Raw genomic sequence first — 25,314 nt, 5'->3', positions numbered from 1 at the left:
TCAAGGTCCACCACCTCCCTATTCCTCGCCCGCTTAGCTTCAACAATAAGGGAGAGGGCCTGCCCACGAATCACCGTCTTAAAGGCCTCCCATAGGGACACAGCTGAGGAGACTGACCCCTCGTTATCCAGAAAATATGCTTCCAAAGACTTAAGCAAAAGGCTGCGGGTCTCGGGGGAGGTAAGGTACCACGGATTAATGGGAGCTACTCTGCCCACCGCCTCCACTCCAACCTCAAAACGAAGCCAGAGCGGAGAGTGGTCAGAAATACCCCTGGGTAGGTGTACAATCTCACGCACCGCTGGTGACTGAGCCGCAGGCATCAGGAAATAATCCAGCCTAGACAGACTCCCATGGGCCCCAGAATGAAAGGTGTATTGAAGCTGAGTAGGATGCAGAAGCCTCCAGCAATCCACCAAGCCAAAGGTATCCAAAAATCCACCCAACCACCGTTGGGCCGCAGGAGTATCTCTAGGGGGGTGGCGATCGTGGAGACCGGAGAACACCGAATTAAAATCACCAGCCAAAAAGAGAGTACTATCAGGGAGGTCCAACAAGACGCGGCCCAAATCTGAAAAGGTAGAGGTCTGCAAGCCGGGGGGCACATAAACAGTAAATAAGGAGAGGGCACGACCCTCATAGCGATCCACAAGGACAGCATATCGCCCCGATCATCCTGAATCACATCATCAATAGCTAGGGGGAGGGAAGCCCGAACAAGGATACCCACGCCCCTAGAACCGGAGGTAAACCCCGAATGTGCTACGAGGCGATAGCCCCACCTATTCATTGCATGACAAACATTGCCTACCAAATGAGTCTCCTGCAGGAAAACAATATCAGGAGATAAACGTCGTATACATTTCAACACCACACTTCTTTTGATACGATCTCCCAGACCGTTAACGTTCCACGAAACAAATCTCAACCCGCTACCCCCATCCCACCCAACAAAGCCAAAACCCCCCACCAATGAGCATGACACCAGAAACATCTTCAAATACAGGATAAAGTCGCCTCGAAAACAAAACACACAAACAACGAACTTCCCAACCACCCTCCCCCCAAATAACAAGAAAACACCCCCCACCCTGCACCCCTGCAAAAAGCTAAAAAGCCACCCCAACCTGCAGTGTGCCTGTCGCCCAAGAACCCCTATTCTACACAAAGACCCAGGAGGAGGAAAGGCTCCGTCCCACCCGCCACCCCGATCAAGACCAAGGACGAGAAAAAGAACATACATCAAATCACATAAGCGGTAGAGGAACAAAGGCACACTTTCCTGGAAGAATTACTCAAAACAAGGCACCCGGCATAGACGAAATGTTCAGCTCTCTACACCACCTTCAGCACCGCCCGGGTGGGCATCGGACTCAGTCGCAGGAGGTCGGCTAGGCAAGGAGTCCAGCCAGTCATTCACAGCATCCGGCCGATCAAAAAAGAAGGTCCGGTCATTATACTCAACCCGCAACCTGGACGGAAAGAGCATAGCGTAGCGCATCCCCACGTCCCTAAGACGCTTCTTGGCACCACGAAATCCCATCCGCTGCCTCTGGACCTGTTGGGAAAAGTCCGGATAAAAGTTCACCGTGGCATTCTCAAAGGCCACCGGGCCCTTCACCCGCGATGCCTGCAGGATAGCGTCCCGATCTCTATAGTGGAAAAGCTTGGCAACAATAGGTCTCGGCGGGGCGCCTGGCTTACCCTGGCCCCCCGGAACACGATGTGCACGCTCCACTGTGAAGAATTTACTAAGGCCAGACGGAGAAAGGTGGTTCTGGATCAGGTCTTCAACCAGGAGATCAACCGAGTGGGGTTCTGGGTTCTCCGGGACACCAACCACGCGAACATTACAGCGACGTGCCCTGTTCTCAAAATCCTCCAAGCGCCGGGTCATGAAATCGTTCACCCTACGGAGATTGCCAATCTCCGTCTGTAGCTCAGAGACGTCCGCCGTAAGGCTGGATGATTTGATATCCAACGACTTCACCTTTTCGTTCGTTTTGGAGAGATCGGCTCGTATTAGATTCAAATCGATTGCCACGGTGTCAATTTTGTGGGTCAAGGTTTCGTATTGTTGGCCTATTGACTCCCTCATGCCAGAAATGGCGCCCATGATGTCCTGCAAGGAAGGCTCCGTCGACGCATCCACGACGTGGTCAGATGCACTGGGACCGGGCAGGGCAGCTCCGGGGGACCCCTTAGAATGGGTGTAACGGTCCATAACGTTGGATTGGACCGGACCCCCGCGCAGAGGTGTCTTCGTCTTGCGCGTCTCCCGGTCCCCTCTGCCCGCCATTTTAGAGATGCGTCACAGGGAGAGTCACCAGGGTCAACGGACCGGGCCCCAGGAATGGAGGCCTCGGGACCAAAGGACCGTGACAAGAGTATCACCAGGATAAGGGCAGCCAAATAGGAGAACAGTCCAGCCAAAGGCCCGACGGCCGACGCGTGTCCGGGAACCAGCTCTGGCCCGACCCCCTCGCCGAAGCCCCAGTCAGAGGCAGAATCGAAACCGAAACTTAAGAAGGGGACCCACAAGTCCAATCCCCCTGCCGTTGTTGTTCAACTCCGAGACGGCCACCGAACATCACCCAGTCCCGGGCGCACCTCAAGGGCGGAGCCCAAAAGTTCAATTCACCATAACTCAGGCACCCGGGGCCAAAATAAATTTCTGAAAGGTCCAGGTAGATCAGGCCAACGTCCTCTATACAAATCCTCGCGAAAAATCAGGATTCATGCAGGATATTATGCCGGGAGCGGCGGGGGTCCGGGGAGCGCTGTGCTCACGCGGCCATCTCGGATGCCCGCCAAGCTCCTCCTCTCTCTCTAAATTAATGCCAATGCACTCTAGGTGCATTACAAATTGGAACTGGTTCACCTTATGGGCCCCTGTAACAGTGTACCCAGGGCATAGGTGTTTCCAAGGCCTACCAGGGGCTGCAGCACGTATTGTGCCACCCCTGGCCTGGCCTCCATATTGGACACAACTGGCTGATCACTCAGCTGGGGTAAGTCGGTGTAATCACCCCTTACTTAGGTATAGTATGCCTGTACCTAACCTAAAATGGACACATATGTTCCTATCAGCCCCTCCTATGGAAGGCCTCAGCAATCCTGGAGGCAGAGTGTTTGGAAATATGTGAGATGGTGCTCTGGCATGAGCTGAGCCTGTCTGCAGCTTTCGGAACCAAGTCGTTTAGCTGTTCCATGATACTGCCATACCATATACTCTTAAGTGCATTATGAACCTCGCGGTTAAATGCTATCTTTGGTTTGGCTTTATCAAAACATGTCGAGTAAGGTGTCATACGAATTGGAATACTACCCCCTCGCCAGTTCTGGCGACGGGGGTAGCATTCCACCCTTCTAGAGGGACACGACATGTACCTAACCTGAACCCCGGTTAAAGTTAAACGTGAGCCTTAGCATCACAAAATGGATGCTGCCACCATAGACACAAGTCTGACCTCCTGCTGCTGGGAGTCCTTCCAGCGAGGAAGGCTTGGACAAAGCGGTTCCTGCCTTGGGAGGTGCTAGCACCAACCCAGACAGGATTTTGTGTATTGGGTAGGACAGGGCTGGAAAGAATGAGACATGCCTGGGGCACACAAGGTGTCCCTGTGCATATGCCAGTTCAAACCAGTACTGGGGCTCTCCAGCCCCAGTCTTGGCGCGAAGCTGGACAAAGGAAAGGGGGTGTAACCACCCACCTTCCTGGTCCCACCCAGAGGAGGGACCTAGCAGGTAATCCGGCCCTTAGATTTGGAATAAGAGTAGGAGCTGTGTCCCATGACTTCAGATCATCCTGAACTCGACTTGAAACTAAGAAGAAAACTGGACTTCGACATTCTGCTGCACAGAAGACTGAAGAGAATCTCCCTTGTGGCCAAGGAGTGACCACCCTGTGAATACAGGCACCAACCAGCAACTCGACGTCTGCTTTGCCGCCGCCTCCTGCCGGAGCCCGAGCCCAGAGCCCGATGAGACCCAGACTCCCAGACATCTCGGAGCCCGATCCACACTCCCTGCAAAGAAGAGACCTGTGGAGGCACCGAGAGACGTGGGACCGGCCATCTCGAAAGACCCCCGAGAAGCTGACTGCGCAGCACCCGAGGCACCCTCGACGCTGTGCTTTGGGGTTTGAGAAGCCCCACCACCGAGCAGCATTTGCACCGAAGATCAGCCCCCCAGCATCTCCTCGATCTGCGTGGGGCCCTTTTGCACTTTGCCACTCGACGCGCCATCCCGGCCACTTGCCACGTGGCTAGTGGCCATCTTGGCGACGAAATCTACAAACTACACCACTAGTCTGGTTGCTCCAGGCTGGCCCTTGCTCCCCTGAAAAGGAGCACCTGCTCTGACCTTGCTGGTCCGAGTACTAAGCTTTTTCCACTTCCTGCATGGCTTGCATTAGCCAAGGCCTGTTTGCTCCAATCAAGTTGCCGACACCGCCATCAGCTAGAGCCTTCGTGGGACAGCTCGTGATCAACTCCTGGACGTCCTTGACCTCTTTGTGTCCACATGGCTGCGGAGACAAGCTGCACCTCTTCACCTGTTTGCGCCCGACATCGCCTGGTTCCATCCTGGTTCCACGGTAGTCACTGGCTAGTGACTTTGAACATTGTCCCCTCTGCTTTCAGGTCTTCACATCTTCAGATCCATCCTTGGATCCACCGGAACTCTCCTCGACGACCCGCCTGCAGCATCTTCATCTCCAGGCACCATCGACCTGCGTGACGGAACCCGACACGACTTGGAACCTGTGCACCTGCTTCCTGTGGGTGAGGTAACTCAGCAACGCCGGTGTTCCTACACTGGTACACACCTCTAGTGCCTAGCTCTAAAGTTTCGTCCCTCTAGGTCCATCGGAAGGTTCCTTAAACACTAACTTTGTAACTTTTACGCACCACTGACTTAACATTGGTGCATGCATGCACTTTAAGCACTGCACCCGAGTCCCGCGGGCCTTTCCCGACTTCATCACTGTTAGTCCCGAACAGCTCCAGCGATTCCCCAGGCCCTAGGCCTATTTCCTTTTCCATTGGTGGTTCTTATACCACTATTTTAGTATATGGTTTAAGTGGCCCCTAGGGCTCATCCATATTGTGCAACTTTTGTATATTTAAACTGTGTTTTGTTTTAACGCATTTGCTTCTGTGCTCATAAAGAGTATAGGGGATATTTTGTAGTAAATAAATATATATATTTTCAATATATATCTGTGTGGTGTCCTTTCATTTGGTATTCAAGGGGATTGTGTATGGTAAAACAGCTTGCTTCACATGCCTTTACAGAGTTTAGCCTAAGACTGCTTTGTCCACGCTACTAGGATAGCTGGTCTATAAGGTTGACTTACAACCAATCATCATAAGGGTTGCTTGGCATGGTACAAGGTGATCACTAGAACTAGTGAGCTTCATATACCAGGCCAACTTCTCACAAACTGTGTATGTCTGTTTGGCCGCAAACTGACGTGCACTTACAAGTGCCCACCACTCCTCCTCCCAGCCCCTGGCTAGTGTCGAGAGGATTGACTGGACCCACCCTAGACTCCGCAGCATCAGCTGCCAGTGAAAAATAAAAAGATAATTAAATTGTTTTATAATCTTATTCTTCATTCTCAGAGGGGCGACGCTCCTCCTCCATTGTGGAGGCGCCACCGCTGGATGGTCCAGAGGAGGGGCAAATACAAGAAAAGGAAGCCATCAAATAAGAAGAAAGCAAATGAGCATGACAATAAAGCCAATCGATGGTAAACAATGGTTGGGCTGAAAGCCCAATGAAAGTTCACAATAGGTCTTTCGTAACCAAACAGCTTGTGCTGTCTGGCAAGCGAGACCCAGAAATGAATTTAGCCCATCCTAGAGTGCCACCGCATCATTTCACATTAGTGTGTGAACTGAAAAGACATCTCCCGATTTGGGAAGTCTCACAAAATTAGTGGGTTGAGCGAGAACCGGACAGTCTTGATGGCCATATTAGCTGGACTGCTATGTAAATCACACAATTCAGATCTGTGATGCTTCACAACGAGTATCTGAAGATTAGTGGTTGGTGCAGCAGTGCTGGGCCTGTTCGAAAAGTGCCTGTTTCTCGAGGCTGGAAGAAACTAAAACTACAACTGGAACACTGAGCTGACTATTTGACTACTGAGGGTCCTTTAGCATTTTTACACAACAAGGATTGCATGGGGAGGGCTTATGTCTGGGACCTCTGGACAGAGTCACAAAAGTCTAATTCAGTGAATGGGTATAAAAGGGAAAAAAACTTACTAGAATTCGTTTCTGGCAAGAAATCAAAACATCGAGAAAACGTTCAACCCTGCAGGTTGTAGGACATGACAATATCTAAAAATAATATTGTGGCAACGCAGATTGTAGCAATTGTGTATTTTCGTGGTCATATTAGAGAAACGTACAGCTTATTTACGTTTTTATGACACATGGCACAATTTGTTTGCTGTAAGACTGTTCCGTGTTATAGTTCTTGGAGAGAAGTAAGCACAAGAAGGCTGTCGCGGCGTAGACGCAACTCGAGTGAATCGTGGCAAACGTTGCCCTGTGTTCTTGTAAAGGAGGTTCTAACTCATGCAGATTTTGGCTAGGAAGAAATGCAATTGGCATCAAGGGATTCACGGAATTTTCAGTCTAAATGAACTATGGTAAGTGACATTGAGAGAGAGAGAGTTAAAATGGCATTCTCAAACGAACGCAATTCATTAATAATCCATTACTTTCAGGTATGGCTAGGATCAAGCAACGCAGGGATAGAATGAAATAGTGAATTATGAGCCCTGAGTACCCACTACAAATCCCAAAGTTTGGTTCGGTGAAGAGATAAATTGTGGAAGAAAAGCAGGACAACTTCAAAATAATAAGTAGACTGAGAACTAATAAGTATTTTTTTTCATTCCACAAAGAGACTTGCAACTAATCTTCTATGTTATTTTGTTTTAGCTTGGTATTTGGCCCCGTCACCTTCCCCTTGGGTTGATACCATCACTACTGTTCGAAAGTTCCAGTGGGGGTGTTGTGGTGTTTAGTTACTTTTTTTAACAACTTTTTTTTTAATCTCATCAACGCGGCGGCTTTTCCCGCTGTACGCGGCAATTTAAAAATTACCGCGTTACATGACGAGCTCAGCTCGTCATCAGCGCACGGCACGTTACGCTCATGACGAGCTGAGCTCGTCATCAGCCCCGAAGGGGTTAAAGTGTAGGATGTGAACTCAACAAGGCAAAAGAATTATGCATCCATTACAACTTCGAAACTACAATATAGCTTGGTCTTACCGGATTGACTTTAGGGGAGTGTAGTACAATGACCGGTTTCCAGTGCCCAATGTGGGGGCACAGTTTAATGGAGATCAATAGTGCACTAGCCATTGCAGTACCAATTGAGGAAATACGCTAGATAGAGTGCCAGAACACACGTTTTTTAAGGGGTCAGTTGATAAGCATGTATCTTGAAACCCCCACGTCGCAGCAAAGATATTCTAGAGCCAAAAGGGGAGTCATCAACTCTGGTCACTAATGGTACCCTTGAAAAGCAGGAGGCTATGTTGGCAAATACGGGCCTAACCGAGGGTTCACATGATGACATCTCCAAAACATCGTAAGCTAGAAACAAACATCAACTGATTACAGAATCAGGACAGCCTTTCTTAGCTATTCCATCTGGTCCACAGGCCAGACGTGAAAATTGAGACAATGCCTAGACCACAAGGACAACTTGGGCACAAAATACAGGCTCCCCTGGGCAAACCAAGACCATGGATAAACTAGGCTCACACTCAATGTCTGATGAAAACGATGATCCTCCCCACTCCCAGATGCTGCCATATTGATGATGCTTTGGTCCTGGTTGGCTCAACTTGAAGTCACAGCCAGAAGCAGACAGATCTTCCGCACCTTGCAGTTTAGCAAGATTTACCTTTAAGTGTTTTGTCCAGACTTAGTCCACAAGAGAGAGGGCACCAATAAAGATTTCCCTCATGGGTTTTCTTTATCTTCTCAACTGTACTGGTGCACAGCCCCTCTATGGGAAAAGAACTGTTGATGGGCGGAATGCTGAATCAATGTCAAACATTCACTCCCAGTACAGAGATCTGGGACTAAATCCTTTGTTTTTTTGCACGATATGCCACCCCAGTTTACATCCTGCCATATGCAAATCAGTCTTGACACTGCTCCCCATGGGAACAGTCCAGCCCGAACTGCCAGGCCAGGTTCTCCATGGACCGGAAACAAGCATCCTGGGACCGGTTTCAGGGCCGGTTTCAGGATATCACCGCTCATCAGCCAGGCTAGCTTGACTCCAGTGGCATGGTGAGCACAGGACCCACATTTGGGCATACCCATCCCACTTGGGGCGAGAAATGCAAAAAGAAGATTGCTGGATGGAATGCTGAAACAATGTCAAACAGTCATCCCCAGTACAGAGATCTGGGCCTAAATTCAACATTTTTTTGCACATTCCGCCATTTCAGTTTAGATCGAGCCATATGCAAATCAGTCTTGACCATGCGCCCCATGGGAACAGTCCAGCCTCAACTGACAGGCCAGGTCCTTTGTGGCCTGGAAACAAGCATCCTGGGACCGGTTTCAGGCTATCACCCCATATCAGCCAGGTTAGAGGAGGCTGACTCAAATGTTGAACAAAGGACTAGGTTGAGGACAAAGTACTTATCTTTCATTGGTGGCAGTTCTGGTCAATCCTGATCACTGCGGAATTTAGACTTAGAGGTGCTTTTTCAATGCTTGTGGTTAATGACCACAGAGGGATAATGTTATGCTAAGCACTGCAGTTGGCTAGGCTGCTGCCAACCAGCCCTGAAGAATAGGCACAGGTCTCACAGATTAGCCTATAATAAATAAGGCATATTGGCTGCTAGGTTGGTATTTCCTACCTGGTAAAGGGAACACTGGCTACATTAAAAGTGGTGATGGGCTATCTCCCCTATGGAAAGATACAAATAGTATGATAGCGGGGGTCACAGGAATATATATATGCAAGCTCCCAAATCTGAATTTACACTCAGAAATAGTGAACAGCAAAACAATTGGAGAGTTATAACTAGGTGTAGTAGTAAATATACATGTGTACATTTATCTTTAGGAAGAGAGCCACAGGTCTCAGGCAACAGTTTTGAAAATCAGCCTTATAGTGAGAAAACAACAGGTAGGTGGAGGGCTAACCCACACCCCTTTTTAAAGCCATTTAAGAAACACACATTTATTTTCTAGCTTTAAAAATCAACAAATGAACAAAAAGAGGCAGGCCAAAAAAGTAACATTCAAGTAGGAAATATGGTGACCGATAACTGTAATGCATTTCGAAACGCTTATTTAACCCACACCCTGCACTTGTAATTGTTCAATGATGACTGCACGACATAGTGACAAGCACACATCATGAAAATGTGCCTCATTTAAACAAGCATTGGCAAAGCCAATAGGTCTCATCTATGAAAGGGCTATTGGCTTTGCCAATATATTTCAGCAATGTTGTACACCAGAGTGGCTGCTGCTCAACATGGCTTAAGGTTAATGGGATAACGGAGAGTGGAGTGGAGTGTTGAGGAGGGAGTAGATTTTCAGAATGGAAGTGTTTAGAGTTGAGAGGCATACAGTGAAGTACAGTGCTAGAGTTGAGTAGAGTGTCAGAGTGGAGTGGCATAGAATGTCGTGGAGTGGCATACAGTGTGTTGCGTACACTGGAAAAAGTGTTGTACAGTAGAGTGGAGTTGAGTGGGGTAGATTGTCAGAGTGGAGTGGCATAGAGTGGAGTAGTATGTCCTAGAATAGAGGAGTACATTGGCATGGAGTGGCATAGAGGGAGTTGCATTGAGTGTTGTAGAGTGGAATAGTGTCATAGAATGGCATAGAGTGGATAGAGTGCTGTAGAGTGGAGTTCCATAAAGTGGAGTAGAGTGTCAGTGGAGCAGAGTTTAATGGAGTAGAGCAACATAGAGTGGGGTAGAATGGCCTAGAGTGAACTTGCATAAAGTATAGTGGTGCAGAGTAGATTGGCACAGAGTGCAGTGGTGTAGAGTGCATTGGTTTTGAGTAAAGTGGTGTAGAGTGCAATGATGTGGGATAGTGTAGAGTGCAGTGGCATAGAGTAAAGAGGTGCAGAGTAGATTGCAGTGGGGTAGAGTGCAATGGCGTGGAGTGACACAGAGTGGAGTCGAGTGGCGTAGAGTGAAATGACAGAATAGAGTAGAGTAGAGTGGCGTAGAGCTGAGTGGTTCAGAGTAGAGTGCAGTGGAGCAGAGTGCAGTAGCATAGAGTGCAGTCATGCAGAGTGTCAGAGTGCAGGGTCGTAGAGTGCTGTGTCGTAGAGTGAAGGGTCATAGAGTGGTGGAGAGAGCAGTGACGTACAGTACAGTGGTGCAGAGTAGAATAGAGTGGTGTAAAGTGCAGTGATGTAGAGTGAAATGGTGTAGAGTGATGTAGTGTGCAGTGGCACAGAGTAGAATGTTATACAGTATAGCGGTGTAAAGTGCAGTAGTGCAAAGTAGTTGGCGTAGGTGCAGTGGTGGTGAGTGCACTGGCTTTGAGTAAAGTGGTGTAGAGTGCAGTGGTTTACAGTACAGTGACACAGCATAGACTGCAGAGGCATATAGTGATGCAGTGTAAAGTGCAGTGTCGTAGAGAAGCACAGAGTGCTTATGCGTAGAGTTCAGTGGTGGAGAAAGCAGTGTTGCAGAGTACAGTGGAGTGGTCCAGAGGGAAGTGGTGCAGGGTAGAGTGCAGTTGTATAGAGTGGAGTAATGCAGAGGCATAGAGTGCAATGGCATAGAGCAATGGCATAGAGCGCAGTAGAGTGGCATCGAATGCAGGGGCGTAGAGTTCAGTTGAGTAGCGTAGTGCAGTGGCATAGAGTGAAGTGGTGGGGAGTGGTGCACACTAGAGAGCAGCGACGTACAGTAGAGTGGTGCAGAGTACAATAGAATGGCGTAGAGTGCAGTGATATAGAGGGCAATGGTGTAGAGTGATGTGTGCAGTGGCATAGAGTAGAATGTTATAGAGTATAGTGGTGTAAAGTGCAATGGTCCAAAGCAGTTGGCGTAAGTACAGTGGAGTAGGGTACATTGGTTTTGAGTAAAGTGATGTGGAGTGAATTGGTGTACAGTGCAGTGGTCTACAATAGAGTGGTTCAGCAGAGTGCAGTAGAGCAGCGTGGAGTGGTGCAGAGTGGAGTTCAATGGTGTAAAGTGCAGTGTTCAGTGGCGTAGAATAGATTGCTTCAGAGTACAGTGGAGGGGAGTGGTGCAGTGTCGAGTACAGTGGTGCAGGGTAGAGTGTACTGGCATAGAGTAGTAGCTTAGATCGCAGTGGTGTAGAGTGGCACAGAGTACATTGTTTCAGAGTAGAGTGAAGGGGCAAAGAGTAGCGTGGTGCAGGGTAGAGTGGAGTGGTACAGAGTAGTGGCAAAGAGGGAATTGGCTTGGAGTGCAGTGTTGCAGAGTGGAGTGGCATGGAGTGGAACAGTGAAGAGTGGAGTGGCCTGGATTGAAGAGGTGTGGAGTGCAGTGGTGTACAGTGGTATATAGTAGGGTGGGAGAGAGTGCATTGGCATGGAATAGATTAGAGAGGCATAGAGTGCAGTGGTGCACAATGGATTAGAGAGGCGTAGAGTGGTGCAGAGAAGAGTGCAGTGGCATTGAGTAAAGTGGCACAGAGAAAAGTGGCATAGGGTAAAGTGGCATAGAGTAAAGTGGCATAGAGTAAAGTGGCATAGAGTAAAGTGGCAGAGAGTAGAGTGGCAGAGAGTAGAGTGGCAGGGAGTAGAGTGGCAGAGAGTAGAGTGGCAGAGAGTAGAGTGGCAGAGAGTGCAGAGTAAAGTGTTGTAGAGTGCATTGGTGAGGAGTGGAGTGCAGTGCTGTACAGTAGAGTGGCGTAGAGCGCATTGGTGTAGAGTGCAATGGGGTACAGAGGTGCAGAGTGACATAGAGTGCAATCGTGTAGAGTGTTGAAGAGTACAGTGGCGTAGACTATAGTGGTGTACACTGCAGTGGTGCAGAGTAGACTGGCATAAAGTGTAGTAGCGTAGAGTGTATTGGTTTTGGGTAAAGTGGTACAGAGTGCAGTGGCATAGAGTGCAGTGGCGTAGGGCGTTGTGTGGAGTGGCATGGAGTGGCGCAGAGTGGAATCGAATGGGGTAGACTGCAGTGGCATAGAGTAGCTTGTTTCAGAGTAGAGTGCAGTGGTATAGAGTAGGGTGTCACTGAGTGAAGGTGCAGAGTAGATTACAGTGGCTAAGTGTGGATTAGCGTAGAGTGCAGTGGCATGAGTGAGGGATGCAGAGTTCAGTGGTGCAGATTTTCATGGCGTAAAGTACAGTGGCAGAGAGTGCATTGTTGCAGGTTATACTGTCATAGAGTGCAGTGGTTTATAGTAGAGTGGCGTGGAGTGCATTGGCATAGAGTGCAGTGGTGCAGAGTAGAATGGCGTAGAGTGTAGTGGCGAAGAGTAGCATAGCATACAGTGCAGTGGCGCTGAGTAGAGTGTGTTGAGTGCAGTGGCACAGATAAGAGTGGCATAGAGTGCAGTTGCGCAGAGTAGAGTGGCGTACAGAGCATTGCCAGAGACTGTAGTGGTACAGAGTACAATAGAGTGGCACATAATGGGGTGACAGAGTAGAATAGAGTGGTGTAGAGTGCAGTGACAGAGTACAATGACATAGGGTGCTGTAGATCAGAGTATAGTTGTACAGAGTAGACTGGCGTAGAGTGCATTGGTTGGAGTACAGTGGTGTAGAGTGCATTGCCATAGAGTGTAGTGGTGTAGAGTGGTGCAGATTACAGTAGAGCAGATTGCAGTTGCACTGAGTGCAGTGGTGCAGAGTAGATTAGAGTGGCTTAGAGGGGATTGGCATTATATGCACTGGTGTACAGTAGAGTGGTACAGAGTAGGGTGCATTGGCACAGAGTGCAGTGTCGTTGAGTAGGGTGGAATAGATTGGAGTGGCACGGAGTGGTGTAGAGTGCAGTAGTGAAGACTGCATTGGTGCACAGTAGAGTAGTGTGGGGTAAGTTAGATTGGCGTAGAGTGGAGTGGTGAAGGGCAGAGAGGCATAGAGTGGAGTGGTGATGAGAAGACGCAGCGACACAATGCGGAGTGGAGTGGCATGTAGTGTTGAGTGGTGGTGCAGAGAAGAGTGCAGTGGCGTGGAGTGGTGCAGAGTGGAGTGGATTGGTGTTAAGTGGAGTATGCATGGTATGGTAGCGTACTGCCATTACAGAACAGACTACACATCTTCAATTGAAATGACCATTACATTTGCGCTCACCGTTTTACTGATAAACAAATACAGCGCACAAACGATAACGTGTGGAAATGTCATCACCCAATGCATTGATTTGATCATCGACAGAGTTAATTTACAAACATTTAGATGTTATTGTGTGTTAGAAAATAATATAACATTGATACAGCCTTCATCAAGATGCACCCCAATAGTCAGCATGATTTTACATAAATTATCTCACTTTGAAGTCAGAGAAAGAAAAATAAACACCTAGCATCCTGGAAGACACAGCCTGACATTTGACCTCTGTCTTTGATTGCACAGCAAATGTGACAAGATAAGAACAAGAATTAAAGGCATGTTTACTCAAAGCGAGTTCGTCGAAGAATACAGTAAACAGGGTTTGGGCAACAGGAGGACGAACTCGAGCTGGACAGCATAAAGCAAAGAAAGACAGCAAATAGAAAGCCAGAAAATGTGAGTTACAAACCACAAAGCCAATGGTAAGCAACAGGCGGAATGCATTCCTAGGTCAACTTTCTGAATGTCCCCAAAATGTCTTTAGCAAAGCAGACATAGGCTGTGACCTAAAAAGGTTCACAACCTGTAGGTCAGTCAGAGAGGGGAGAGGAAGTGGCCTTACAGCTAGAGCGGTTGACCTCTATGCTAGGGAACTGGGTACGAGTCTAGACAGGGACGCTCAACATCCTGTGATTCTATGCAAATCACTTAATCTCCCTGTGCTTAACAAAAAAATGTATGTGTTTGTCTGTAACGCAATTGATGCTCATGTAAAGTGATCTGATACCTTTGGGTCAAGTACACGCTATATAAAACTCCAGACAAAAAAGACTAAACCCTTTACCTCATTATAAGAGGACTTGGATGCTAATGAGTTATGTCCCTTAACTCAGCTGTTGCCTGTGTTACCCAGCTCACTACTCATCATTAGGCATGCTGTGGGTATTTAAATTACACTTACATGCCCTGATGGACAGTGAAGTTCTCCGTTGACAGGTAGTACTCTACTCAGTTGGAAACCAGTGTTAACGATTTAGTCATGTTAACGGTTTGTCATGTTTTTTTGCTGCACCATGCATTTTGTAATATTCATATACATTTATTGTGCAATAAATGTAGAGATTAAGGGTATGAGTTATTTGGGACACTTCATAACATTTGTAACTTTGAGACTGTATTATTTTGAGCAGTAGTATGCTGGCATTTATATAAGTCAATACCAAAGGGGATGATGAACGGAGTGTTGAACAATGCAAGCACTCACCCCCGTCAACTGATCTGGGTTTAATCCACCATCATTCTTTAGCTGACTCCGCCACCCCAGTTCAGACATGGCCATATGCAAATCAATCTGACCCTGTGCCTCATGGGAACAGTCCAGCCCGACCTGCCAAGCCATGTCTTCCCTGGACCGGAAACAAGCATCCTGGGACTGGTTTCAGGCTAATCAGCCGTCATCAGCCAGGCTAGCTTGAATCCAGTGGCAAAGTGAGCAAGGGACCCACGTCAGGGCATACTCTGCCAACTTAGGGCAAACAAAGCAATACCAAAGGGGATGATGGACGGAGTGTTGAACAATGCAAGCACTCACCCCCAGTCAACTGATCTGGGTTTAATCCACCATCATTCTTTAGCTCACTCCGCCACCCCAGTTCAGACATATGCAAATCAGTCTGACCCTGTGCCTCATGGGAACAGTCCAGCCCGAACTGCCAAGCCATGTCTTCCCTGGACCGGAAACAAGCACCCTGGGACCGGTTTCTGGCTCATCAGCGGTCATCAGCCTGGCTAGCTTGAATCCAGTGGCAAAGTGAGCAAGGGACCCACGTCTGGGCATACCCTGCCAACTTAGGGCGAACAAAGCGATACCAAAGGGGATGATGGACAAAGTGTTGAACAATGCAAGCACTCACTCCCAGTCAACTGATTTGGGTTTAATCCACCATAATTCTTTAGCTCACTCCACCACCATATATGAAATAGTGGAACCAAGGTAATAATATATGCAGTCATCCCAAAAGTGGCCCCTGGTGGTAGTGCTAAGACTCCAGGAAGTACAATATGGACCTGGCCCAGCAATGACAGAATCCTAGCCTCTGGAGGCAGAGACGGAGCGTTAGGAAGAGGTAAAAGGATGGGAGTGAGGGCTAAAGGGCAGTTCCATAATGCTTCTTCTACTCGCATGATACATTCGGCATCCCATGTACCCGATACGGGCCATCTATACTTTTCTTCTAACTGTTTGGTATACTCTACCCATAAATCTAGATACAATATGGCGCTTATGCCATGCTTTAGCCTAATGCCAAAATTGTAAATGACATTTACCCCTTTGTCATCAAGAGTTTGCTGTAGCAGGTGGATTTCAAATATTACTTGCTAGGGTCCACCCAGGAGCCATGGAGAAGTCACCTGTGAAACGCACTGGTTACCGGCAGTGGGTATAAATGCCAAACACAATCTGTGGGTGAAATAGAGAAGCAGCACATTGTGTGCACTGGTTACAGATAAATGCCCACTGGGTTCACCCAACAGCAACAACAGAGAAATTAACGGTCTCTAAGCAGATGTGGCACAGATATGTTAATTGTTAAAAAGGTTGTACATTATCAGGCTGTTTCGAGGTGGTGCATGAGGATTTTTTTTCTTGTAGGTCCTGAAGAGGGAGGGTATTTTTCGTTCTAGCTGGGAGTAGTGTTGCTAACGTGCCAACAGACACACTTCTGGCAGGATACTGCCGATTTCTGAAGCAAATAATTGCTTTATTTTGGCAGTCTCCTGCCTGAAATTGCCTCTGCTTCAATAGAAGACAATGAGGAACATACATTATCTCCCACTTTCCTCTACGAAATATTGGCATTTATGATGTTGCTATTATTAAAGGAGCACGGCTCTGGGCCAAAGTCCATGCAGTAGACCCAGCCTTTTACCTCAGACAGCCTGGGACCGCATCCTGAAAATGTGGAATCCCAAAACAAACATGACACCTCCATAACCCTGCACATCCCATGCCTTCGCAGCAGACTGAGATTTTGTTAGTGGACCCCTCTGGGGATTGCTGCCCTTTGCTGTGAGAGACAGATCCTGCTGCATTCTTGTTTCAAGGACCAGCGCTACCTTTCGCGACACCCGCTTCGCGGGTGCCGCTCATTTGCATATGCGCCGTGTCTGCTTGGTGTGAGCGGCTTCACAACCGGTGAAGAACTAACGCGCTCCCAGGTGAGGCATAGAGCGTTTGATTGCGCGTGGAGCCGACCGGAGGACTGCGAGGACCAGCAGCCTCAGCTGACACCGCTGGTGCCTCTTCCCCCGGCGGCCACGCCCCCTGCCTCTCGGAATAAGACCGCCCGAGCCCACAGATCGAGTGGGTGCCTCTGGGGATTGCTGCCCTTTGCAGTGAGAGACAGATCCTGCTGCATTCTTGTTTCAAGGACCAGCGCTACCTTTCGCGACACCCGCTTCGCGGGTGCCGCTCATTTGCATATGCGCCGTGTCTGCTTGGTGTGAGCGGCTTCACAACCGGTGAAGAACTAACGCGCTCCCAGGTGAGGCATAGAGCGTTTGATTGCGCGTGGAGCCGACCGGAGGACTGCGAGGACCAGCAGCCTCAGCTGACACAGCTGGTGCCTCTTCCCCCGGCGGCCACGCCCCCTGCCTCTCGGAATAAGACCGCCCGAGCCCACAGATCGAGTGGGTGCCTCTGGGGATTGCTGCCCTTTGCTGTGAGAGACAGATCCTGCTGCATTCTTGTTTCAAGGACCAGCGCTACCTTTCGCGACACCCGCTTCGCGGGTGCCGCTCATTTGCATATGCGCCGTGTCTGCTTGGTGTGAGCGGCTTCACAACCGGTGAAGAACTAACGCGCTCCCAGGTGAGGCATAGAGCGTTTGATTGCGCGTGGAGCCGACCGGAGGACTGCGAGGACCAGCAGCCTCAGCTGACACAGCTGGTGCCTCTTCCCCCGGCGGCCACGCCCCCTGCCTCTCGGAATAAGACCGCCCGAGCCCACAGATCGAGTGGGTGCCTCTGGGGATTGCTGCCCTTTGCTGTGAGAGACAGATCCTGCTGCATTCTTGTTTCAAGGACCAGCGCTACCTTTCGCGACACCCGCTTCGCGGGTGCCGCTCATTTGCATATGCGCCGTGTCTGCTTGGTGTGAGCGGCTTCACAACCGGTGAAGAACTAACGCGCTCCCAGGTGAGGCATAGAGCGTTTGATTGCGCGTGGAGCCGACCGGAGGACTGCGAGGACCAGCAGCCTCAGCTGACACAGCTGGTGCCTCTTCCCCCGGCGGCCACGCCCCCTGCCTCTCGGAATAAGACCGCCCGAGCCCACAGATCGAGTGGGTGCCTCTGGGGATTGCTGCCCTTTGCTGTGAGAGACAGATCCTGCTGCATTCTTGTTTCAAGGACCAGCGCTACCTTTCGCGACACCCGCTTCGCGGGTGCCGCTCATTTGCATATGCGCCGTGTCTGCTTGGTGTGAGCGGCTTCACAACCGGTGAAGAACTAACGCGCTCCCAGGTGAGGCATAGAGCGTTTGATTGCGCGTGGAGCCGACCGGAGGACTGCGAGGACCAGCAGCCTCAGCTGACACAGCTGGTGCCTCTTCCCCCGGCGGCCACGCCCCCTGCCTCTCGGAATAAGACCGCCCGAGCCCACAGATCGAGTGGGTGCCTCTGGGGATTGCTGCCCTTTGCTGTGAGAGACAGATCCTGCTGCATTCTTGTTTCAAGGACCAGCGCTACCTTTCGCGACACCCGCTTCGCGGGTGCCGCTCATTTGCATATGCGCCGTGTCTGCTTGGTGTGAGCGGCTTCACAACCGGTGAAGAACTAACGCGCTCCCAGGTGAGGCATAGAGCGTTTGATTGCGCGTGGAGCCGACCGGAGGACTGCGAGGACCAGCAGCCTCAGCTGACACAGCTGGTGCCTCTTCCCCCGGCGGCCACGCCCCTTGCCTTGGTGCACTTAATCCGCCCCAGCTCAACCGCGACGCGGGACGCGCGCGGGTCGGAGCACGGGGCGAAGACCGGGCCGTTTGAGGCCGTTCGAGTACGGGAGAGTCCGGTCCGGGCCCCCTCTCTTTGCCTGCTCCACCAAGCCAACTGTCCCTTGGAGAAATGTGCACTCGGGAAACAAGAAGTAAAACATCCTCCCTTGCTGCGGCTGGAGCGGTTAAAGGCCCTATCGACACCTACTTTGCCAAGGCTGGCTCACTCCTGATTGAGGAGATCCAAGTCCTGGAGCGAAGAATTTCACAAGAAATTGATTGGGTAAGGAGATCTTCTATGGGACCGATGGCACTAGCTAGAACGCCCGAAAATAGCTCGGGTAGGCCTATTATGCATAGCTCCGATCAGGCACCATTTCACCCTACGGACACCCAAACAAACAGCCCAGAAATCCCTATTGATGTACCAAGCGATCTAGAGGACATGAGCCTAATGGTGTTACCCAACACTCAAAACACCCAACCCATACCACCACAGAATACTGAGGTAGCTCCAATCGTAGAATCCTATTGTGACAACAATAAGGGAGCTAGAGAGGGGGCGATTCCTAAAAAGAAGCAAGGGCCACAAAATCAAGAAGAACTCAGGTCCAAAACTCCCAAACCTAAACAAACTAGAGGTAAGGGGAGGAAATTAAACGCCCCTGCCCCATTGGGGGTAAGATCAGGAACGCCAATTACTCCTAGACCACCTAAATTAACCCCACCCTCACAATCTACTGACAATCTCCCATTAAACACCTCCTCAGATGACATCACTCTGGAGGATATAGGTTCACTGCTCAGGTCTCTATTAAGCCCACTAGAGGCGAGATTGATTAAGATCGAAGCAAGATTAGTGAGCATCGAAAAGGCAACGGTGCAACTTGCTGATGCTAGGAAAATTGACAGCAATGCGACTAAGACATTAAAGGAGGGTACAGGCCTTAATTCTGCTAAAAATAATAATTTGCAGGCTGCATCAAACTCCAAACCACCAGACTCAAAACCTAGAGCCATACAACCTGCAAAAAACAACGCACCAAAACCTACTGTTGCACTTACAGTCCCGACACCCTCACAGCAAATAAATACTACTACTCCCAAACCGGCCCCTTCATCAAAACCAAATCCAACTCCACTGACTAAAACCAAGGACGACCCCCCACTTGAGGGAGAGAAGCCACACACCAAACGAAAACTACAGTTTGTAAACCTCCCACCAGAAGCCGCCCCCTACACCGTAGTTTTGGCTGGGGTACCAGAACTTGACCCCCCCACATTTGAATCATACACCGCACTCAAGAATAAAGTAATAAATTGGCTCTCGGTTAATAGACCACTACCGAGAGGTACTGCGAGTGACATTTCCACGACAAAGAGAGTAGCATGGGTGGGGCATACTAGGAAGTCCATCAGAGGAGATTGCATTTTGGTCTCCTTTAGAGACCCCAATACAGCTGCATATAGCCACCAAATCCACCTCGAATTCTATGAGCAATGCTGATAGTTTGGTCCAGCCCCATATTAGCCCAATAGGAAATACGACCTGTAAGCTTGAAGCCTTTCCACCTATATCATTGGAGGAGATAACCACTCTTATCATCCAAACTAAGAGCGGGTGCCCCTCGGATATTATACCAGCACGGGTTATGTCTCTTCTCACTGAGGAGCTGGGTGTAAGTATTCAGCAGGTACTTAACCTTTCTCTGAGCACGGGGGAAGTCCCCCTAGGCTGGAAGCAAGCTTTGGTCAGACCCCTACGCAAAAATAATTCCATTCCCTGGACCGACCTCACAAACCTGAGACCTATCTCACTCCTCCCTTTTTTAGGGAAGCTCGCCGAAAAGTTTGTAAATCGGCACTTATCCAAATATATAGAAAGTGCAGGAGGACTTGACCCTTCACAATCGGGGTTCAGACCCAGGCATAGTACTGAGACCGCCTTGCTGTCCGTCGCTGACGATCTCCATATGCTACAGGATAAGGGTTATTCCGTTATCCTGGTGCTTTTAGATCTGTCAGCGGCGTTTGACACTGTGTCACATGATATCATGACCTCCAGACTCATTAACATCGGGCTGGGTGGCAAGGCGTTGGCCTGGCTAAAGAGCTTTTTCATCAAGCGTACTCAGAGAGTCACACTGGGTCCGTACCAGTCAGAGGAGGTGGAGATCTCTAAGGGGGTGCCACAGGGCTCCTGCTTGAGCCCTACACTTTTTAACATCTACGTGGCACCCCTGGCTAACATCATGAGATCCCACGGATTTATTCCTGTATCGTATGCAGACGATACTCAACTCCTCTTCCCCTTTAAAATCATGACTCCTGAGGTACGCAGCTCCTTTGCCCAGGGGATGAAAGAGGTGGCCCAATGGATGGCAGCAAATTTCCTTCAGTGTAACGTCTCAAAGACTGAGGTAATGCTTTTTGGAGAGGCCAAAAGATTGTGGACTCCCGACTGGTGGCCTCAAGACCTTGGCCCAGTCCCCGTACCCAAAGAGGTGGTAAAAGATCTCGGGGTCAAACTGGATCAGGAGCTCGCTTTTAAACATCATACCAATCAAGTGGTAGGCTCCTGTTTCCATGTGATTGGTCTTCTCCGAAGGGTTTTCCCCCTGTTACCTGATTCCACCAGGAAAACGCTAGTTCAGTCGCTTGTGTTGAGCAGACTGGACTACTGTAACGGGCTGCTGTTAGCCGCCAATGAGGGCATCATTAACAAACTCCAAGTTGTGCAGAACACGGCAGCACGCTTGGTTTTGAATGCCCCAGCACGTACACCCTCGAAACCATTACTGAATCAACTACATTGGCTCACTGTGAAACAGAGAGTCTTGTTTAAAACGTGCTGCATCATCCATAAATGTCTCATTGGTAAAGGTCCTGACTATCTAACAAAAAAATTTGTCCCTTACATCCCTGCTAGAACTCTGAGATCTGGTAATCAAGAGCTGTTATGTGTCCCCAGGTTTTGTAAGACCAGACAAGGTGGAAGGGCTCTGTCTGTAGCTGGACCAAAGTGTTGGAACGATCTTCCTTATGACATTAGAACCTGTAAGGAACACTTTCCTTTTAGGAAAAAATTAAAAACTTTCTTGTTCAACTATTAATCCCACTAAGTCTTCACTTAATATTGTTAGAGCAGGCCTTGGTCTCAGATGCTGCCAAAAAGGCGCGGAGATACTCCTCAGGGAGTCGATTCCCAGCGCGTTATAAGTATGCAAAATAAAATAAATAAATAAATATATCTGCTCCTGTGCTACTGATGAGGACTTCGGTAATACCATCCAAACACTTCCCCTCTCATTTTTCTACCCCTCCAATCTTTATAACTCTGAGGATCACAGGTGGGGACACCACCAAGAGTTATTGGAGGGTTGGGAAACCCGTCACAGAGACATTAACATTTACCCTCCATATAGGGGGAGACCAACTGAGTATATCTCTGGCTACGGGGATGAGGCGGGGTGGGAAACTGTCACTAGGAGGAGGAGGGGGGGTGGTGGTCATAGGAGGGGAATACCCGGACCATATAGAACGCACTACCCTGCCTATCTACCAACTCAAAATCGATATAGCAATTTGGATATGGTAGATTGACAGACGGTTGGAGAGGGGAACGTTGCTTCTGCAACCTATCTAATTACCACCAACACACCTACAGTTCCCATATTCGATACAAATTCACATACATTGGCGGATACATTGACAACAAGTTTTGGTGAATCGATCCAGACGCCAGCCATGATGAACCCTTCCTTACCTACTGTCACTAGTCTATCGGACATCATATATCCATTCCCAATTCATAGGGCCCACCAAGAGCCCATTGATATTGCTGTGAGTCCGCCGCGCGTCCAAGTACCACACATAACAGTAATTTCGTGGAATGTAGCAGGGCTCTCTAGTAAATTAGACTGCCTAGAGTGGGGCTCCTACATTAGATCTAAAAATCTTATACTCCTGCAAGAAACCTGGGCGCGAGAAGCAACGGACATACCGGGTTTTGCTTCCTTCTCCAAAACAGCCAAGTGGGGGGGAAAGGGGAGACCATCTGGGGGACTAATGATAGGGGTAGCAACGGATCTAGGTTGCCAAGCCTCTGATTTAGAGACCGCTTCCGACGATCTGTTGGCTGTCCTTCTAGAATGGCCGGACTCAACAAAGCTATTAGTTATTAACATCTACTCTAGGCCGACCCAAATGCATAAAGAGTCGCCTACCATAGATGAGTTAGCTAGATTCCTAGAGGGCATTCCGTGCGATCTCGCCTGTCTGGTTGGGGGCGATTTTAATTCCCACTATGAACCCCTGCCCGGATTACGCGACGGCCCTTCCCTAGATGAAGATTCCTGCTGGCTCATACCTGAGACGGCGGCACCACCGCCAAGGGCCTGGACCCCTCTAGCCCTACAAATAAATGCCCTTACTCTTAATTTCGGTCTTAGGGCATGTAATGGCCGTTGTAGCTCGGATATACCTAGTAACCCGACCTACAACAAACCTGGTAGTGAATCTAGACTTGATTACATCATGGTCAAAACCTCCATGTGGCCAGCAATAGTTGACTTTAAAGTGTGCCCAAGAAACGATAGTGATCATAACTCCCTGGAACTGACTTATTCCCTTCCCGGGAATAAGGACACATCACAGGGATCTGGTAATGACAAGTCGGGTCTCCTACTTGAAACCAATCGTAGGAAAGTCAAGTGGGAGAAGCTGGCTAGCAGTATAGACAAACTACCCTGCCTCTATGAAAGGTTAATTCCCTTACTAGAGAGTGCCTTTGTTCTGGGCATTAAAGACCCAGACGAAGAAACCAGAAGGGAGCTAGCAATAATCCATAAAAACATCACAGATTCCCTCGAACAAGACCTGTTTACAACTTCCATGAAAAGGAAGGGCTATAAGCCAAAGACCTCTTGGTACAATGCCACATGTAGGAAGGCTAAGGCTCATCTGCTATCTGCCATAAAGGGACGCCTTAGCAGGGAAGTAATCCGCGAGAGAAGAAATAAGTACAAGTCCCTCCTAGTGAATGCTAGGGCGGAATGGGACTATGACTATTGGGAGAATCTCGTGAAAGCATTATCAACCAGAGACTCACGCAAATTTTGGCGTGTAGTAGCGAATGGCACGGTTGAGTTATCATCTGCAATAGAACCCAATATAGCCGCCTCAGTATGGCAGGCCCATTTTGAAGCATTATATGCAGAGGGAGCTGACGATTTTAGCAGCGAGAGTCTTTTGCCCGTACCTACCCCTTTGGGGGCTCTATTCACTGAAAAAGAGGTAAGGGAGGCCATTAAAGGTCTAGCTGCTGGAAAAGCCCCGGGATTGGACGGGGTCCCTGGGGACCTGTTCAAACAGGAACCAGGGATCTGGGCACCGTACCTCACATTAATATTTAATGCCATCCAGGGGGGAATGACTGTGCCCGATACTTGGACGGGAGCAGAGGTAGTCCCAATCTATAAAAAGGGATCCCCCCTGCTCCCGTCCAACTATCGACCTATCAGTCTGATAGATATAACCCAAAAACTTTTTGGCAGACTGATCTTAAATCGTTTGCAAGCGTGGATCCAAGAAATGGATATCCTGTCCCCATATCAGGCAGGATTCCGGGAGGGTGTATCCACTACAGACCAAATATTTAGGTTACAACTGCTCTATTGGAAAACAGCGATAATCGAAGGCGGCAGTCTCTATACCATCTTTGTAGACCTACGTGCCGCCTTCGATTTGGTGCCTAGAGCTAGGCTGTGGAATGTCATGAAAGAGCTGAATGTCCCCGCCGATATCCTGGCAATTCTGATGAGACTTCATTCTAATAACTACGCCCGCGTTAGGTGTGGCAAAGGTGGAAAACTAACCGAGCGGTTCCCCGTTCGCAGAGGTGTAAGACAGGGTTGTGTACTTGCACCCACCCTGTTTTGCATCTTTGTGAACGGGGTAATTGCCCACCTTAACAGGATTGCCAACTCGGACGCCCCCAAGTTGACTGGCAACAGGGTGCCTGCAATTATGTTTGCAGACGACACCCTGTTGCTGTCTAAATCCCCTATGGGGATCCAACGCATTTTGGATGGCTTCCTTGACTTCTGTTCTGACCGGGGACTGGAAGTTAATCCTCAAAAAACAAAATTCATGATTTTAAACCCCAACTCCCGAAATAGAACCCCGCCCAAGCTAGGCATGGTTCAATTAGAACGGGTGCATAACATCGAATACCTGGGGATCACTATAAACGAACACTTAACTTGGTCAACCCACCAGGCCAAAGTGACCATCAAACTGGCACAGTTGGCGGGTGGCACTTTGCGTCTGGCAAATAAATCTAGTTATCGACCACTCACCCCAGTCATTCATATATACAAAACACAAGCTAGGGCAGGGGTCACTTACGGGGGAGAGTTGTGGGGGTACACCCAGTATCCAAAGTTACAGTCCACGGAGAATAAATTTTTGAGACAGGTAGCTGCCCTCCCCCAGAGCACCCCATTACTACCACTCAGGTTAGATTTGGGAATCAGACCCATTACAGAGGAGCTAGGACTAAAACCCCTAAAATTCTGGAGTCTAGCCCAGATCTCGCAAGCTATAGAGAGGAGCTACATGAATTCCTGGAACTACGGAACACAAAGAGGATTCCTTGGTTGATGTACGTCAAGGGAAAGTTCGAGGAAATGGGATTCCCGGAACTGTGGACAGATCCTCTTAATTCCTGTACCAAGATCCCAAAAAAGGCACTCGCTAGTACCTACTACGCCATGATGCTCACCAGAGCCTCTAATGACACTCGTGAGGGGTCTCTGACAAATTTATTCTTGAAAACAAAAGATACCTATTCCCTTGAAAAAACTCTAGACGAGATTTCCCCTGCATTAACCAGGAAACTGTTTTTACAATGGCGCTATGGATGCCTTCCTCTAGCTTCGTTTACAGCATCTTGGTCAGCCTGCTCCACTACATCAACTTGCCCAATGTGTGCACACCCGAAGGAAGATGGCATGCATGCGGTCCTTTTCTGCAAGGGCTACGAG

At 49.2% G+C, this 25,314-nt stretch overlaps 1 protein-coding gene across 2 annotated transcripts in view; it reads right to left on the bottom strand.

The window, feature by feature from the left end:
• The window catches only part of LOC144818819 (THAP domain-containing protein 1-like), an 87,494-nt gene that overhangs the window by 60,884 nt on the left and 1,296 nt on the right, over positions 1–25,314 (bottom strand). The gene's annotated exons all lie outside the window — the stretch shown is intronic.

The sequence above is a fragment of the Lissotriton helveticus genome, chromosome 2_1 (assembly GCF_964261635.1).
Source record: "Lissotriton helveticus chromosome 2_1, aLisHel1.1, whole genome shotgun sequence".
Taxonomy (NCBI): Eukaryota; Metazoa; Chordata; class Amphibia; order Caudata; family Salamandridae; genus Lissotriton; species Lissotriton helveticus.
Note: the sequence above shows the minus strand (reverse complement) of the source record. Positions and strands in the feature narration are given on the sequence as shown.